Source organism: Cherax quadricarinatus, chromosome 57 (genome assembly GCF_038502225.1).
Source record: "Cherax quadricarinatus isolate ZL_2023a chromosome 57, ASM3850222v1, whole genome shotgun sequence".
In the NCBI taxonomy this organism is placed as follows: domain Eukaryota; kingdom Metazoa; phylum Arthropoda; class Malacostraca; order Decapoda; family Parastacidae; genus Cherax; species Cherax quadricarinatus.
The window spans coordinates 25,353,375-25,373,039 of NC_091348.1; the positions used below are offsets into that span (position 1 = coordinate 25,353,375).

Here is a 19,665-nt window from a genome sequence, read left to right on the forward strand (position 1 = left end):
TTAGTTATTGTGTTTAACTGGTTTAGTTATTTGTATCTGAACATGTTGGAATTTTTAGGTAAAAATCACTGGAAGATAATAGAGGGATTTTTACCAGGAGTTTACCTGGAAAGGGTTTCGGGGGTCAACGCCCCCTCGGCTCGGTCTGAGGCCAGACCTCATAGTGGATCAGGGTCTGATCAACCAGGCTGTTGCTAGAGTATAATGTAAAGTTTGCTAGTGGGATTATTTTAGCCATTTAAAATATTCCCTGGAATATAATTGATATAATTGAGAATAAAATTAACATTGAAAAGAATAGGAGTTACCTTTGACCTACCTCTGAAGAGTTTCGGGAGTTTCTCTACTCTCTGAGCCCGGCCATGGACCAGGCTTATCTGGTGCTTTCCTGGTCAACCAGGCTGTTGCTACTGGATTCCCGCTGCCACACATATCCATCACAGCCTGGTTGATCTGGCACCTGGTGAAGATACTCGTCCAGTTTCCTCTTAAAGTTAGACACTAACTTCTTTTCCTTCCAATATAAATATTATTCTCAAACCATCTGTGTCCTTCCGGACCTTTATATAATTATTAACATAATATTATTTATTGATTATTAATCATTAACCATTTTGTTAATTTCTTTAATAAACCAACTCTCTACCTTCCCACTTCTCTCTCACATTAAAAGTAAATAAATTGAATAAATTGCCTCAGTATTTATTATTGTTTGTATATCCCCAGTTCTTTATCAACATTCTCTTCTCCCTGAGACACAGCTCACGCTTAACAATATAATTAAGTACTTATATACACTTTTTTATGGGTCTTCTTTCTTGTGTATTCACAAATAACCCGCACATAAAAGAGAGAAGCTTACGACGACGTTTCGGTCCGACTTGGACCATTGACAAAGTCACTTTGTCAATGGTCCAAGTCGGACCGAAACGTCGTCGTAAGCTTCTCTCTTTTATGTGCGGGTTATTTGTTTATCGTTCCAGTCACGGTATTGTGCCTTTTTTGTTATTTATTCTTGTGTATTCTTGTGTATTCTTGTGTATTCTGGTGTATTCTTGTGTGTTCATTCATTTTTTATAGGCAAACTATACTTGCTTATACGTTATACATTACTTGTTATCCCACGGACGCCATGCTGTGTTATCCCACGGACGCCATGCTGTGTTATCCCATGGACGCCATGCTGTGTTATCCCACGGATGCCATGCTATGTTATCCCACGGACGCCATGCTGTGTTATCCCACGGACGCCATGCTGTGTTATCCCACGGACGCCATGCTGTGTTATCCCACGGATGCCATGCTGTGTTATCCCACATACACCATGGTATGTTATCCCACGAACACCATGCTGTTATCCCACGAACACCATGGTATGTTATCCCACGGACACCATGCTGTTATCCCACGGACACTATGCTGTTATCCCACATACATCATGGTATGTTATCCCACGGATACCATGCTGTTATCCCACATACACCATGGTATGTTATCCCACGAACACCATGCTGTTATCCCACGAACACCATGCTGTTATCCCACATACATCATGGTATGTTATCCCACGGACACCATGCTGTTATCCCACGAACACCATGCTGTTATCCCACGAACACCATGCTGTTATCCCACATACATCATGGTATGTTATCCCACGGACACCATGCTGTTATCCCACGAACACCATGCTGTTATCCCACGAACACCATGCTGTTATCCCACATACACCATGGTATGTTATCCCACGGACACCATGCTGTTATCCCACATACACCATGGTATGTTATCCCACATACACCATGGTATGTTATCCCACGGACACCATGCTGTTATCCCACATACACCATGGTATGTTATCCCACATACACCATGCTGTTATCCCACATACACCATGGTATGTTATCCCACATACACCATGGTATGTTATCCCACGGACACCATGCTGTTATCCCACATACACCATGGTATGTTATCCCACATACACCATGCTGTTATCCCACATACACCATGGTATGTTATCCCACATACATCATGGTATGTTATCCCACATACATCATGGTATGTTATCCCACGAACACCATGCTGTTATCCCACATACACCATGGTATGTTATCCCACATACACCATGGTATGTTATCCCACATACACCATGCTGTTATCCCACATACACCATGGTATGTTATCCCACATACACCATGGTATGTTATCCCACATACACCATGCTGTTATCCCACATACACCATGGTATGTTATCCCACATACACCATGCTGTTATCCCACATACACCATGGTATGTTATCCCACATACACCATGCTGTTATCCCACATACACCATGGTATGTTATCCCACATACACCATGCTGTTATCCCACATACACCATGGTATGTTATCCCACATACACCATGGTATGTTATCCCACGGACACCATGCTGTTATCCCACATACACCATGGTATGTTATCCCACGGACACTATGCTGTTATCCCACATACACCATGGTATGTTATCCCACATACATCATGGTATGTTATCCCACATACACCATGGTATGTTATCCCACATACACCATGGTATGTTATCCCACATACACCATGGTATGTTATCCCACGGACACCATGCTGTTATCCCACATACACCATGGTATGTTATCCCACGGACACCATGCTGTTATCCCACATACACCATGGTATGTTATCCCACATACACCATGCTGTTATCCCACATACACCATGGTATGTTATCCCACATACACCATGCTGTTATCCCACATACACCATGGTATGTTATCCCACATACACCACGCTATGTTATCCTACGTACACCAGCACGCTGTGTTATCCCACTACAGGTAATTTCACTTAATGGGTTTAATTACACTTAGAGAGAAGCATTACGTAGATTGGCTGTCATGCAATCAACTTTCTTTGTATTTTCATTGTTCTTTTTTGCTAGTAGAAAGAAATATGGTGACCATTTCTGAAATTAATTTGATACGCCGATCCTTCTCTCACGAGGATCCAATCTCTCTCCTGTAGGATGAAGTGATTTACCACTGAATTCATATAATGTATTTGATACAGACTAATTGATTTAGAAAGACACGTAAGCAAACACCAGGACGTAGAAAACGTTTAGGTCCTGGGATTTTGATAAATTCTAACATACAGAGGTGAAGAATGCAGTAGTATAGGCGAATAGTGAGGTGTGAGTGGCATAGTGACCTGAAGAATGCCATATTGGGATGTGGACAGGTAGACATTGGGATCATGATTCCATCGTCTACCTGTCCTCATCCCAACATGGCATTCTTCAGGTCACCATGCGTCACTCACACCTCACTCAGGTCACTATGCGTCACTCACACCTCACTCAGGTCACTATGCGTCACTCACACCTCACTCAAGTCTTTTTAACCTCACCGCGTCCTTGTCATAAGCTGCCCCGTCATAGGGCTGCCCCCACGATAGCACTGCCTCCACCACAGGGCTGTAAACGGTACATCATGTGTACACACTCTGGCGCTCCTTCGGGAGCCGCTGTCGGGTCACATGGAGAAGACTCGGGTCAGGACCTGGCCTGGTAAACCAACTTGAACAATAACCTCTGTATGTTAGAAGTGATCAAGACTCCAGACCGAAACGTTTTCTAATTAATAGGTCTTAGTGTTTACTGTCGGGTCTATCTAAAGCAATTCATATGCTGCAGTGATGTACAATAATGTGGTACTGTGGAAAGGTGGGGTTGGGGTCCCCTAGGATGGATCGAAGGCGGGGGTGGGGGTGGGTGTATAGGAGGTTTTGAATGACAGGAGCTTGAGCATCCAGCAGGCTTGTGTTATCCTCTTAGATTGGAGTGAATGGAAACGAGTGTTTTACATGGCTTGACGGAATGTTGAAGCGAGAGCTGCTAACATACCTGAGTAGTGTGACTCATGATACTGTACTAAGTAGTATGGCTCAGGACTACCTAACAACGTTAAGTAGTGTGCCTTATTTCCATTGGTGTAAGATTCCCTCATACGTCACACCTTGCCCAGGATGCAATCCACACCAGTCAACTAACACTCAGGTACCTACTTAATGCTGAGTGAACAGGGACAGCAAGTGGAAGGAAAGTATCCTCTACGTCTCCCGTCGCCCAGCAATCAAACCCGAGTACTATCGATTGTAAGCCTAAAACTCGAACACTGTACATAGATCCAGATACTTGAGAGATCCAGATACTCCAGAGATACATAGAGGCTAGAGTCGTGAGCCCTTGTGAAAAAGATAGAGCCGCTTGACAAAGATCCTTGAGTCGTGAGCTCTAGTTAACAGAGCCATGAGACATAGATTATTTAGCTCTGTTGAACAAGATTGTTCCAGGTGAGATAGACTGCAGAGTCTTTTGCTTTGATGAGCAGGATAGAGCCAGGTGACGGAAAGTCTTCCTTTGTGAGCCCTGCTGTATAAAATCAGGACACACACAGAATAGAGCCTAGAGCCTAGATGGACCCAGCTGACACATAGTCTACAGTTTTTAGCTCTAGTGAACAACACAGATGCAAGTAACATAGAGCATAATGTTGTAAGTTCTGGTGAGCAGAGCTTAGAGCAAGCAGTGAGCACTAGAGAAAGGTAAAGGGAAATGATATAAAGCACAGAGTCGTGATCTCTGGTGAACAAATAGAGCCATGGGACATAGTCTTACCTGACAGAGCCAGGTAACAAAAAGCCTAGAGTCGTGAGTTCTGACTGAAAGACCAACGTTGCATAAAGCCTAGAGTCGTGAGCTCTAGGTAATTAGATACAGTAGAGCCGGGTGACATAGAGATTAGATTGTGAACTCTGGTGAACAGAGCCCGTGAGTCACGAGCTCTGGTAAACGAGACAGAGCCAGGCGGTACAGAGCTTTGACTTGTGATCTCTGGTGAACAGGATAGAGACATGATATAAAGTCTAGAATATTTGCTTTTAGTGATTGGGATAAAGCCGGGTGACACAGACATCAGGAGGCACGAACTGGAGGAAGATGTTAGGTTCATTTCTTTCCCTCCGTCATATTATGCTGATCGTCGGAGATGTTTTCGAAAAGACAGTCAGAGGATCAAATGAGACAGAAACTCATCTCTTCAGGAGACTCTGGAAATTTTAGCAGTTTGTGAATTCCAACATTTTCCAGCCAGGACTCACAGGCACCTCCTGGAATATTTGGTAGCCTCATCCAGAGCCGAATTCGCCCAGGTCCAGATGACAGCTGTGCAAGCATAACATGACTACCACGACCTCCGGCAACTGTCGCTTATCATTCTCGGATGTACTCATAAGAACATAAGAAATGAGGAACACTGCATCAGGACTATTGGCCCATACTGGAAAGGTCTTTCTTAAACCCCAACCCAGTGTCTATATAGGGGGATTGCCTGGTGATTGACGTTAATTAATCACACGTCTATCTTGCCCACCAGAAACCCTAGCCACCTCAAGTTTCTAACTAGTGAGCTCCAATAATTACACTGGCTGTTACTGATAAACATATTAATTACTCATCCTCTGTGTTGTCCTGGATGGCGCCTAGCTCCTGGCCCCCATCCAGGCGCTGATACTTTGCATACCGTGCTGACGTTGTAGCGATATTATCATTATCAGACCCGTTAATAAACGAGATACCACGGCCCTTGCTAAGGAGCCTACCTGACCTGAACACGTATTGCAATTGACACTGAACAAGCTGCAAGGCCACTGATATTCCTCCTGGAATAGGGTCATGTCGTCACTTTGACGGCTGATCACGAGACTTCCGCTCCTCCACCATTATGTACTCACCTATTTGTGGTATCAGGGGTCGATCACAGCTCCTGGCCCCGCCTCTCCGCCTGTCGCTACTAGTTTTACTTTCTCCCTGCTCCATGAACTTCGTCAGAATTGAGGGTCCAAACTCGATAGTCTTGAATAACTGTGAACTGCAACCGTGACTTAGGTGGGGATTGTACAGCATTATGACACACCTAACACCGGGTGTGTCCCAGCAATCTACACTGTGCACTTTCCCTTTAATATTGTCTCATGCAGAAGTTTGAGAACTCAGTCATCCCTAGGCACTGGCAGGGATTGTCATATAAGGCAAAATATGGACACACAGTTGTGTCTAAGCTTGTGCGAATGTCAGATATTATTAGACATAGATTAATTGAAGATCCTAGCTGAATGAGAATATAATATCAAGTCATTAAGAGTTCATAAGTCGAGGAATGCTATATAACATTTGACCTCACGAGGAGAGGAAAATATAAAGAGGGAGGAGAGGAAACAGTACTTACCTCCACTTCTACTTTGTATTGGACTGATGAAGCCACTGTGTGGCGAAACGTTTCTTCAATAAAGATTCCCATGTGTTGCATAAGTGTCTCAATTCTTCAACTTGTCGGTTTTCAAAACCATTCATCACATCTGTCAGACACTGCAACATCATGGGATCTTGGTACAAAGACTTCAACGCTTGCCCAACCTTTGGACGACGACCTACTTACACTAGTGGCAGGTCCCACTCTGATCCCGCCTCCTCCTGCTTTGACTCATCTCACCGCAGTATATAAGCCACCTCTCTGGCCCTGTGCTGCACTTCCTACAAGAGTGATGGACTAAACACATCGATTCCAGGTTGAGGGACTGATTACCTCAAAACTTCTACTCTCCTTACCCATTTCTACTTTGTATTGGACTGATGAAGCCACGGTGTGGCGAAACGTTTCTTCAATAAAGATTCCCATGTGTTGCATAAGTGTCTCAATTCTTCAACTTACCTCCATCCCTAGTCAGGACGTAATGGTTGCTTCACTCTGACGTCTCTATCAAGTGGGGGTCAAAAGCTGGTGGAAAATTCTACCACAAGTTGCTCCAGGAACATTTTATTTCCCGTCATGTTATCATTCCTATAACATTGTTTCAGTAGTTTTTTCTCTCCTAATATTATTTCTAATGCTAGTCACAGAAATACCACAGTTTCGGGGTTTCCTTCAGGGTATTTTCTTTGGCTAACTTATTATTTTCATTATGAAGGAGTAATTCACTGTGTGATAGAATTTATAAAATTGAACATTAAATTTTCTCCTCTGGATTTTTGAGTATCTGTACTTAGCTTCTGGAGTCATCATGTTAGAGTCATTGTATGAGTCAAGAGTCTTCAGAAAACGGAAAACGTGATTAGTCTTGTTTGACGTGCTGTTAATAAGGTCACCTCTGGGATACGCCTCTAATTAGATCTAGATTCATAGAATGACTCTTCAGATACCCATAAAAAAGTGTTTCTGCCGTGACAAGTAAAAATAAGAGCTTGGTAGACTGGAGGTCTTCTACTGAAGGTCTCGCGACACGAAGGTGTTGTATTGAAGGTCTCGCGACACGAAGGTGTTGTATTGAAGGTCTCGCGACACCAAGGTGTTGTATTGAAGGTCTCGCGACACGAAGGTGTTGTATTGAAGGTCTCGCGACACCAAGGTGTTGTATTGAAGGTCTCGCGACACGAAGGTGTTATATTGAAGGTCTCGCGACACGAAGGTGTTGTATTGAAGGTCTCGCGACACGAAGGTGTTGTATTGAAGGTCTCGCGACACGAAGGTGTTGTATTGAAGGTCTCGCGACACGAAGGTGTTGTATTGAAGGTCTCGCGACACGAAGGTGTTATATTGAGGGTCTCGCGACACGAAGGTGTTATATTGAAGGTCTCGCGACACGAAGGTGTTATATTGAAGGTCTCGCGACACGAAGGTGTTATATTGAAGGTCTCGCGACACGAAGGTGTTATATTGAAGGTCTCGCGACACGAAGGTGTTGTATTGAAGGTCTCGCGACACGAAGGTGTTGTATTGAAGGTCTCGCGACACGAAGGTGTTGTATTGAAGGTCTCGCGACACGAAGGTGTTGTATTGAAGGTCTCGCGACACGAAGGTGTTGTATTGAAGGTCTCGCGACACGAAGGTGTTATATTGAGGGTCTCGCGACACGAAGGTGTTATATTGAAGGTCTCGCGACACGAAGGTGTTATATTGAAGGTCTCGCGACACGAAGGTGTTATATTGAAGGTCTCGCGACACGAAGGTGTTATATTGAAGGTCTCGCGACACGAAGGTGTTGTATTGAAGGTCTCGCGACACGAAGGTGCTATATTGAAGGTCTCGCGACACAAAGGTGTTGTATTGAAGGTCTCGCGACACGAAGGTGCTATATTGAAGGTCTCGCGACACGAAGGTGTTATATTGAAGGTCTCGCGACACGAAGGTGTTATATTGAAGGTCTCGCGACACAAAGGTGTTGTATTGAAGGTCTCGCGACACGAAGGTGCTATATTGAAGGTCTCGCGACACAAAGGCGTCGCTGCATCAAGGCGAATGTGTCTGGCTTAATGAATATTTTTTGTGAATTTTTAATGGTCCAAATCGCGTGTCCTAATTTTTTTACTCAGTGAAGAGTTGTTGACCCTCAGTGAAGAGTTGTTGACCCTCAGTGAAGAGTTGTTGACCCTCAGTGAAGAGTTGTTGACCCTCAGTGAAGAGTTGTTGACCCTCAGTGAGGGGTTGTTGACCCTCAGTTAGGGGTTGTTGATCCTCAGTTAGGGTCTGTTGAACCTCAGTGAGGGGTTGTTGACTCTTAGTGAGGGGTTGTTGACGCTCATGAGGGGTTGTTGACCCTCAGTTAGGGGTTGTTGACTCTCAGTGAGGGGTTGTTGACTCTTAGTGAGGGGTTGTTGACCCTCAGTGAGGGGTTGTTGACCCTCAGTGAGGGGTTGTTGACTCTTAGTGAGGGGTTGTTGACCCTCAGTGAGGGGTTGTTGACCCTCAGGTCAACAGCCTGCTCCATAAAGCTCATGGAGCAGGGAGAGAGTTTACCAAGTAGCGACCAGTGAAGAGGCGGGGCCAGGAATTATGAATCGACCCCTGGAACTACTATTAGATGAGTACACACACACACACACACACACACACACACACACACACACACACACACACACGCTTACTCTGACAAACACACATCACAAACAACCACACAGAAATTCATAAGTTTATCATTGTGTGGTAACCATACAAAAATGGGTTACCAGATAGCATAACAGAAAACCAGGGGACTAAAGGATGAGTCTGGAAAAGAAGAATGGGTAGCAGAGCTCATGAAAAGGGAACATGAATGGGGAAGGAAGCTAGAAGTGCTTAGCATGAAAATGGAGGAGAGGATAGCTGCGGAGAGCAGAATGTTGGAGACAGAGATTTCAAGAAGAACTGAAAATTCTGAAACAGCCTAAAGAACTAAAGAGCAATACGGGCATGACATCAGAAACTGCCCGAGAAAAAGAGGAGCAAATCAGGAACAATCGAGGGGACTGTAGAAAACGAAAGAGCTAAGCTATACATAGAGGCCCTAATAGACCACACCATTGTCCAGGGAAAGCTAAGAAGGGAAAATGACAGACCACTGGCTCAGGGACAACAGATAGTAAAGAGATTGAAGACAGGAAAGCTGCAATGGAGGCAACTAAATTGAATAAGGGGATATGCAGTATTTTTGTGAATGTTTTGTCAATGTATTTTGTCTTTAAATAAAATATATATAAAATATAGGGGTGGTAGGAGAAAATTCTCAAACAGCTTCAGGGAGAACCTTGAGTTTTACCTGAAGCAAGTTTATTCTTTTCTCTGAGGATGAGGGTCCCTAGGACAGTTCTAGAGGTGGTACCTCCCTATATATATATATATATATATATATATATATATATATATATATATATATATATATATATATATATATATATATATATATATATATATATATATATATATATATATATATATATATATATATATATATATATATATATATATATATATATATATATATATATATATATATATATATATATATATATATATATATATATATATATATATATATATATATATATATATATATATATATATATATATATATATATATATATATATATATATATATATATATATATATGCAATAAGATCACAGTAAACAGGTGATTTCAGAATATGCAAAACAACCACTGTGAAAGAATAGAGAAGTTCCAAGCGCTTTCGTGACTACTCACATTATCCTTGATAATGTATGTAGTCACGAAAGCGCTTGGAACTTCTCTATTCTTTCACAGTGGTTGTTTTGCATATATATATATATATATATATATATATATATATATATATATATATATATATATATATATATATATATATATATATATATATATATATATATATATATATATATATATATATATATATATATATATATATATATATATATATATATATATATATATATATATGAGCACCGGGCTTGTGATAAGTTATTCTGTGGGCTTAATGTAATGTTGAATTTGTGTTTATGTTTCTGGGCACAGCCCTCCCCCCACACACACCCACACACACCCACACACACCCACACACACCCACACACACCCACACACACCCACACACACCCACACACACCCACACACACCCACACACACCCACACACTGCTGCAGCATATGGGCGCCTGGCAAACCTCAGAACAGCATTCCGACATCTTAATAAGGAATCGTTCAGGACCCTGTACACCGTGTACGTTAGGCCCATATTGGAGTATGCGGCACCAGTTTGGAACCCACACCTAGCCAAGCATGTAAAGAAACTAGAGAAAGTGCAAAGGTTTGCAACAAGACTTGTCCCAGAGTTAAGAGGTATGTCCTATGAGGAGAGGTTAAGGGAAATCAACCTGACGACACTGGAGGACAGGAGAGATAGGGGGGACATAACGACTTACAAAATACTGAGAGGAATTGACAAGGTGGACAAAGACAGGATGTTCCAGAGACTGGACACAGCAACACGGGGACACAGTTGGAAGCTGAAGACACAGATGAATCAAAGGGATGTTAGGAAGTATTTCTTCAGCCACAGAGTAGTCAGGAAGTGGAATAGTTTGGGAAGCGATGTAGTGGAGGCAGGATCTATACATAGCTTTAAGCAGAGGTACGATAAAGCTCATGGTTCAGGAAGAGTGATCTAGTAGCGACCAGTGAAGAGGCGGGGGCCAGGAGCTTGGACTCGACCCCTGCAACCTCAAATAGGTGAGTACAACTAGGTGAGTACACCCACACACACCCATCCTGTCGGCGCGTCTGTGTACTCGAGTGTGGAAAGACGTTCATTGTTGCTACTATTTAAACGCATCTTCTACACTGGCTACTTTGTACCTCAGCAGTCATTGTGTTCTAAATGTAGTGAAGAGTTCTGGAGATTCCTTTCACAGTTGTGAAAGGAATCTCCAGTTGTCAACTTCCATCACAGTTGTCAACTTCCATCACACCTATTCCACATACCACTGTCAGTGGTATGTAGAATAGGTGTGATGGAAGTTGCTGTCTGTCCTGTGTGTAAAGTGACCTAGCGATCGACTGTAGTGTTCTTCCTGGGATTGAAAAATACGTTTGGAGCTCTGAACCTGTAGGAGCTGATAATGTGTTTTGAGAATTTCTAGGCGGAACAGGTGCTGTCGATACATTGTTGTTATGCGTGTACGTGTTCACTGTTACACATCCTGTCTTCGCGTTGAGGTCATGTTGAGAGAAGTAATGAATTAAATCATCTTTAAGTGTTGGCCCTCTTTATATGTACACGAAGGTGTTCCGTGGCCTGGTTGGCAACTCTCTCACCTCACACAGTGTCAGTGGTTCGATCCCCGACATGGGTGGAAATGCTGGGCGTGTTTTCTTACACCCGCTGTTCCTGTTCACCTAATAGTATGTCGGTACCGGGATTTTTGTCGAATTGCGTGAGTCGCATCCTGGGGGACAAGACTGAAGGACGCCAATGGAAATAAGACGACCCACTGACTGTCTTGAGTTACCCTGGGTGGCTTACCCTTTGGGTTACAAATCCGAACATATCTTATTTTAAGTCTCGCTAATGAAGATCTGCTTATGCTTTCTGTGTCATTTTACCATGCTGGAAAACCCGAGGAAATTATTTCTCAACCACCATGACTACTACCAACACCACCACAACTATCAGCACTACCACAGTTACCACCCCCACTGCAGCCTTTATCACCGCCACTATAACACCACCACTGCCATCATCGCCACCATCACCACCGCCACAACCACCACCACCACCACCACCACCACCACCACCACCACCACCACCACCACCACCACCACCACCACCACCACCACCACCACCACCACCACCACCACCACCACCACCACCACCACCACCATCAGTACCACCAGAGGCAATATCAGCGGCTTTAGCAGCAACTTTCAGAGCAATAAGCTGATAAGTTTGCTGGCAGAGCAGCTGAAATTACTGTTGGAGGTTCCAGTGTTTGAGATCAAGTCTGCGAGTCCAGCACATCACTGGCCAGCCCTTCCTTCAACCACTAGTGATGTGTTCGTTCTGGCACCACCAGTGATGTGTTCGTTCTGGCACCACCAGTGATGTGTTCATTCTGGCACCACCAATCAAACTTGTGCATTTTCTGGCACCACCAGTGATACTCAGGCACATTATGGCACCATCACTGATATACTGACACATTCTGACACCATCCCTGATATACTGACACATTCTGACACCATCCCTGATATACTGACATATTCTGACACCATCACTGATATACTGACACATTCTGACACCATCACTGACACAATGACACATTCTGACACCATCACTGATATACTGACACATTCTGACACCATCACTGACACACTGACACATTCTGACACCATCCCTGACACACTGACACATTCTGACACCATCACTGACACACTGACACATTCTGACACCATCCCTGATATACTGACACATTCTGACACCATCCCTGATATACTGACATATTCTGACACCATCACTGATATACTGACACATTCTGACACCATCACTGACACACTGACACATTCTGACACCATCACTGACACACTGACACACTCTGACACCATCACTGATACACTGACACACTCTGACACCATCACTGATACACTGACACACTCTGACACCATCACTGATACACCGACACACTCTGACACCATCACTGATACATTGACACACTCTGACACCATCACTGACACACTGACACACTCTGACACCATCACTGATACATTGACACACTCTGACACCATCACTGATACACTGACACACTCTGACACCATCACTGATACACCGACACACTCTGACACCATCACTGATACACCGACACACTCTGACACCATCACTGATACACTGACACACTCTGACACCATCACTGATACACTGACACACTCTGACACCATCACTGACACACTGACACACTCTGACACCATCACTGATACATTGACACACTCTGACACCATCACTGATACATTGACACACTCTGACACCATCACTGATACATTGACACACTCTGACACCATCACTGATACATTGACACACTCTGACACCATCACTGATACATTGACACACTCTGACACCATCACTGATACACTGACACACTCTGACACCATCACTGATACACTGACACACTCTGACACCATCACTGATACACCGACACACTCTGACACCATCACTGACACACTGACACACTCTGACACCATCACTGATACACTGACACACCCTGACACCATCACTGACACACTGACACACTCTGACACCATCACTGATACATTGACACACTCTGACACCATCACTGATACACTGACACACCCTGACACCATCACTGACACACTGACACACTCTGACACCATCACTGACACACTGACACACTCTGACACCATCACTGATACACTGACACACTCTGACACCATCACTGACACACTGACACACTCTGACACCATCACTGACACACTGACACACTCTGACACCATCACTGATACATTGACACACTCTGACACCATCACTGACACACTGACACACTCTGACACCATCACTGATACACTGACACACTCTGACACCATCACTGACACACTGACACACTCTGACACCATCACTGATACACCGACACACTCTGACACCATCACTGACACACTGACACACTCTGACACCATCACTGATACACTGACACACTCTGACACCATCACTGATACACTGACACACTCTGACACCATCACTGACACACTGACACACTCTGACACCATCACTAACACACTGACACACTCTGACACCATCACTGACACACTGACACACTCTGACACCATCAATGATACACCGACACACTCTGACACCATCACTGATACACTGACACACTCTGACACCATCACTGATACACTGACACACTCTGACACCATCACTGATACACTGACACACTCTGACACCATCACTGATACACCGACACACTCTGACACCATCACTGACACACTGACACACTCTGACACCATCACTGACACACTGACACACTCTGACACCATCACTGACACACTGACACACTCTGACACCATCAATGATACACCGACACACTCTGACACCATCACTGATACACCGACACACTCTGACACCATCATTGACACACTGACACACTCTGACACCATCACTGATACATTGACACACTCTGACACCATCACTGACACACTGACACACTCTGACACCATCACTGACACACTGACACACTGACACACTCTGACACCATCACTGACACACTGACACACTCTGACACCATCAATGATACACTGACACATTCTGACACTATCACTAATACACTAGCACATTCTAACACCATCACTGGTATACTGGGACATTCTAACACCATCACTGATACACTGACACATTCTGACACTATCACTGATACACTGACACATTCTGACACCATCACTGATACACTGACACACTCTGACACCATAACTGATACACTGACACATTCTGACACCATCACTGATACACTGACACACTCTGACACCATCACTGATACACTGACACACTCTGACACCATCACTGATACACTGACACACTCTGACACCATCACTGATACACTGACACACTCTGACACCATCACTGATACACTGACATTCTTATTTCAGTAATATGTCTGATATCATTTAGCTGAATGTTGAATTAGCCTCTGTACTGACCCACAGATGTTGATACAGTGTTCTCGTATTGTACACAGGGAGTTCCGGCTTTTCACTGGGTTTATTTTACATCTTATCATGTATGTAGGTGTGGGACGGACTACGCATTCAGGTAACTTCCCCGTATATATTATCATTCATGTCACTCTCTTCCGCTCCACAGTGTATACAGCACACTGAGGCATTCCCAGTAATTTATATGAATTATTGGCTCTTTGAGGGCAGTAAATGATTTGTGTATAAGTTGCAGCTGTGATAGTTTCCCTGCGTTGACTGGAGTTGTTAACGAGAGTTTAAGCATGATAGCACAAGTGATTAGTATGTGTAATCATTGGCACTGTCAGGATGACATGAAATAACGTTAGGATGAGATTAACGTTATTGACGTCATGAGGGTCTCTCTCATGGCGTTATTTTCATTACCTGTCAGATAAAGTTATCCAGCTGGTTTATCTGACCACATCCAGCCACCTGGATAAGATAACATAGAATTATCAACTTTTCACTGACTGTTGACACTTGATTAATTGATTATAACATTAATTGATTATTAATTGATTATTACATCCCTCCATGTGATATTGAAAATGAAATTACTGATAATTTTCATCATATATAATATATTGTACTTCTTCAAATAATTCTCAATGTGATTAATCCTAACAGTGAATGTATACAAAAATTCTTACAATATCCATAATTTGATGGAAAGTGTGGTAAGTCTTCTACAAAGTGTGGTAAGTCTTCTACAAAGTGTGGTAAGTCTTCTACAAAGTGTGGTAAGACTTCTACAAAGTGTGGTAAGACTTCTACAAAGTGTGGTAAGTCTTCTACAAAGTGTGGTAAGACTTCTACAAAGTGTGGTAAGTCTTCTACAAAGTGTGGTAAGTCTTCTACAAAGTGTGGTAAGTCTTCTACAAAGTGTGGTAAGTCTTCTACAAAGTGTGGTAAGTCTTCTACAAAGTGTGGTAAGTCTTCTACAAAGTGTGGTAAGTCTTCTACAAAGTGTGGTAAGTCTTCTACAAAGTGTGGTAAGTCTTCTACAAAGTGTGGTAAGTCTTCTACAAAGTGTGGTAAGTCTTCTACAAAGTGTGGTAAGTCTTCCACAAAGTGTGGTAAGTCTTCCACAAAGTGTGGTAAGTCTTCTACAAAGTGTGGTAAGTCTTCTACAAAGTGTGGTAAGTCTTCTACAAAGTGTGGTAAGTCTTCTACAAAGTGTGGTAAGTCTTCTACAAAGTGTGGTAAGTCTTCTACAAAGTGTGGTAAGACTTCCACAAAGTGTGGTAAGTCTTCTACAAAGTGTGGTAAGTCTTCTACAAAGTGTGGTAAGACTTCCACAAAGTGTGGTAAGACTTTTACAAAGTGTGGTAAGACTTTTACAAAGTGTGGTAAGTCTTCCACAAAGTGTGGTAAGTCTTCTACAAAGTGTGGTAAGACTTTTACAAAGTGTGGTAAGTCTTCTACAAAGTGTGGTAAGACTTTTACAAAGTGTGGTAAGTCTTCTACAAAGTGTGGTAAGTCTTCCACAAAGTGTGGTAAGTCTTCTACAAAGTGTGGTAAGTCTTCTACAAAGTGTGGTAAGTCTTCCACAAAGTGTGGTAAGTCTTCTACAAAGTGTGGTAAGTCTTCTACAAAGTGTGGTAAGTCTTCTACAAAGTGTGGTAAGACTTCCACAAAGTGTGGTAAGACTTCCACAAAGTGTGGTAAGACTTCTACAAAGTGTGGTAAGACTTCCACAAAGTGTGGTAAGACTTCTACAAAGTGTGGTAAGACTTCTACAAAGTGTGGTAAGTCTTCTACAAAGTGTGGTAAGTCTTCCACAAAGTGTGGTAAGTCTTCCACAAAGTGTGGTAAGTCTTCCACAAAGTGTGGTAAGTCTTCTACAAAGTGTGGTAAGTCTTCCACAAAGTGTGGTAAGTCTTCCACAAAGTGTGGTAAGTCTTCCTCAAAGTGTGGTAAGTCTTCCACAAAGTGTGGTAAGACTTCCACAAAGTGTGGTAAGACTTCCACAAAGTGTGGTAAGTCTTCTACAAAGTGTGGTAAGACTTCTACAAAGTGTGGTAAGACTTCTACAAAGTGTGGTATGACTTCTACAAAGTGTGGTAAGACTTCCACAAAGTGTGGTAAGACTTCCACAAAGTGTGGTAAGACTTCCACAAAGTGTGGTAAGTCTTCTACAAAGTGTGGTAAGTCTTCTACAAAGTGTGGTAAGTCTTCCACAAAGTGTGGTAAGACTTCCACAAAGTGTGGTAAGTCTTCTACAAAGTGTGGTAAGACTTCCACAAAGTGTGGTAAGACTTCCACAAAGTGTGGTAAGTCTTCTACAAAGTGTGATAAGTCTTCCACAAAGTGTGGTAAGTCTTCCACAAAGTGTGGCAAGTCTTCTACAAAGTGTGGTAAGTCTTCTACAAAGTGTGGTAAGACTTCCACAAAGTGTGGTAAGACTTCTATAAAGTGTGGTAAGTCTTCTACAAAGTGTGGTAAGACTTCCACAAAGTGTGGTAAGTCTTCTACACTCCCCAGGGACATGGATCTCACAAGGCAGCTCCAACCAACTCCGGCAAGTGAGATCCACAGACTTTTTCTGAGGCATTTTCTTGCTGAATTTATTATTTGGTTACATGCAGTTAACAAGTGTTGTCTCCCACTTAACTCATGGAGCCGCACCATCGTCTGGTAATAGACCAGCCAATATTTGGTAGGCAACTCGGCCTTAATTAACTTCCACGGTAGTCGTTCCCAGTACTGCTTCTGCTTGAGTGTTACGTGCTTGAGATATTGCTTTTGGGTGAATATATCGTCAGTGCAATTCTCATTAAAGGTAATACTAATGCTGCTCATTTCCCACTGTTTATGAATGGCTTCAACATTTTCCTTGATTGTAAAGGGGATCGTCTTTGTTGTAAGATTCATAGTTACTGCATCGACCATCTGATCTCCGGTAATCAAATACTGTCTTGGCAGGAACTGTACCATAAAATATATAACCTTCCTCACTATTAAGCAGTAACACACAATTCCGTGTGTTCATACTACTCACGAATGAAGCATAATTATCTCTCCCAGTATGGATATATATTGGCTTTGCAATATCTTAATAAAGATTAGATGGGCAAGTCAAGCACCATCGACCGATTGCTGACTGACTGCCTCACTCAGGTCTTCAGTCCTGTATCGTAACTACTGTTACTGTATCGTAACTACTGTTACTGTATCGTAACTATAAACACGCCTGTCTCTGAGGCATCCACTCTGCAATTTCTGAATCTATATTACAAGATTACATAGATATCTTTGGTCGAAAATATCATTAACTTTTTCCTTTCAGTTGTTACAGTGTAACATTACTCTAGCCATGGGTAATTAAGCCTGTGCTTCACCATTCTTCACTAATGTTAGCAGCCACTGTGACGTTAATTGTCGTAGCCTCGACTAAACTAATTCAAATCTTCCACTAGAAAACGCCAGCTTTGAAGCCAAACCAAAGACAAATTATCTTGTTATGCCAGAGGAACCAGTCAGAATTTGAATTATCAAGCAACCAGCGTTGAAAAGTGAAAGTGAAGGCAGTTAGATGAGACACTTGGAAATTATTATATAGAATTATTGTTTAAATTTTGCCAGGTTTTTCTATAAAGAAAAGGTAAATTCTGACCAGAATATGCCATAATAAATCCAAACTTTTCTGTAGGTAAGGAGTGAGGGCTTATGTAGTTTTAAACTGTAGTATCAGCACTACTCTGGCAAGACAGTGACTTATTAAATGATGGTGAAAGTGTTTCTACCTTTTCGGGTCACCCAACCTCGGTGGGAGACGGCCGCTTTGTTGAATTACACACACACACACACACACACACACACACACACACACACACACACACACACACACAAACACACACACACACACACACACACACACGAACACACACACACACACAGACACACACACGCATATATATATATATATATATATATATATATATATATATATATATATATATATATATATATATATATATATATATATATATATATATATATCGAATGTCGATTTTTCAATTTATTATTTTAATGGATAAATATAATTCAGTAGATTCTGTGCTGTATTTTTTATGCCACCTGAATTATACTTAGAAAATGTATAAATTATTATTGGAGAATTTATATTCCCATTTATCCAATTTACTTAGAAGAACTTTAAGATATTTTTTTCTGAGCGTTAAACTAAGAATGATTCTTCTGCTAGGTTTCAAACTTACAATGTCAGGATATTTTTTTTAAACGTTTGCATTTCACAGTGTAAGTTGCTGTGTAATTCTGAATTCTATTTAATTCTAGATTTTCATTTCCTTGCAGTAACAAGTGAATGCCTCATTAAATAGGCTTTAAACTTTCAAAGATAATGTATCTTTCTTAAATAAAGGTTGGGATTGGTCTTGGCAAGTGTCACTGACAATTTATTCATTTTTTTGAAGAAATTGTGAATCAGGTTTCTATGTGATGACTTGTCAATGCCTCATCAGATTGGCTTCAAACCTTTAATGAAAAAACCTTACTTCAAGAAATGATCAGATTATTGGAGTTTTTGG

General features: G+C 42.3%; 1 protein-coding gene across 2 annotated transcripts in view; it reads left to right on the top strand.

The window, feature by feature from the left end:
* Positions 1–19,665, top strand: part of LOC128693430 (CCN family member 2) — a 627,795-nt gene that overhangs the window by 476,413 nt on the left and 131,717 nt on the right. The window lies entirely within an intron of this gene.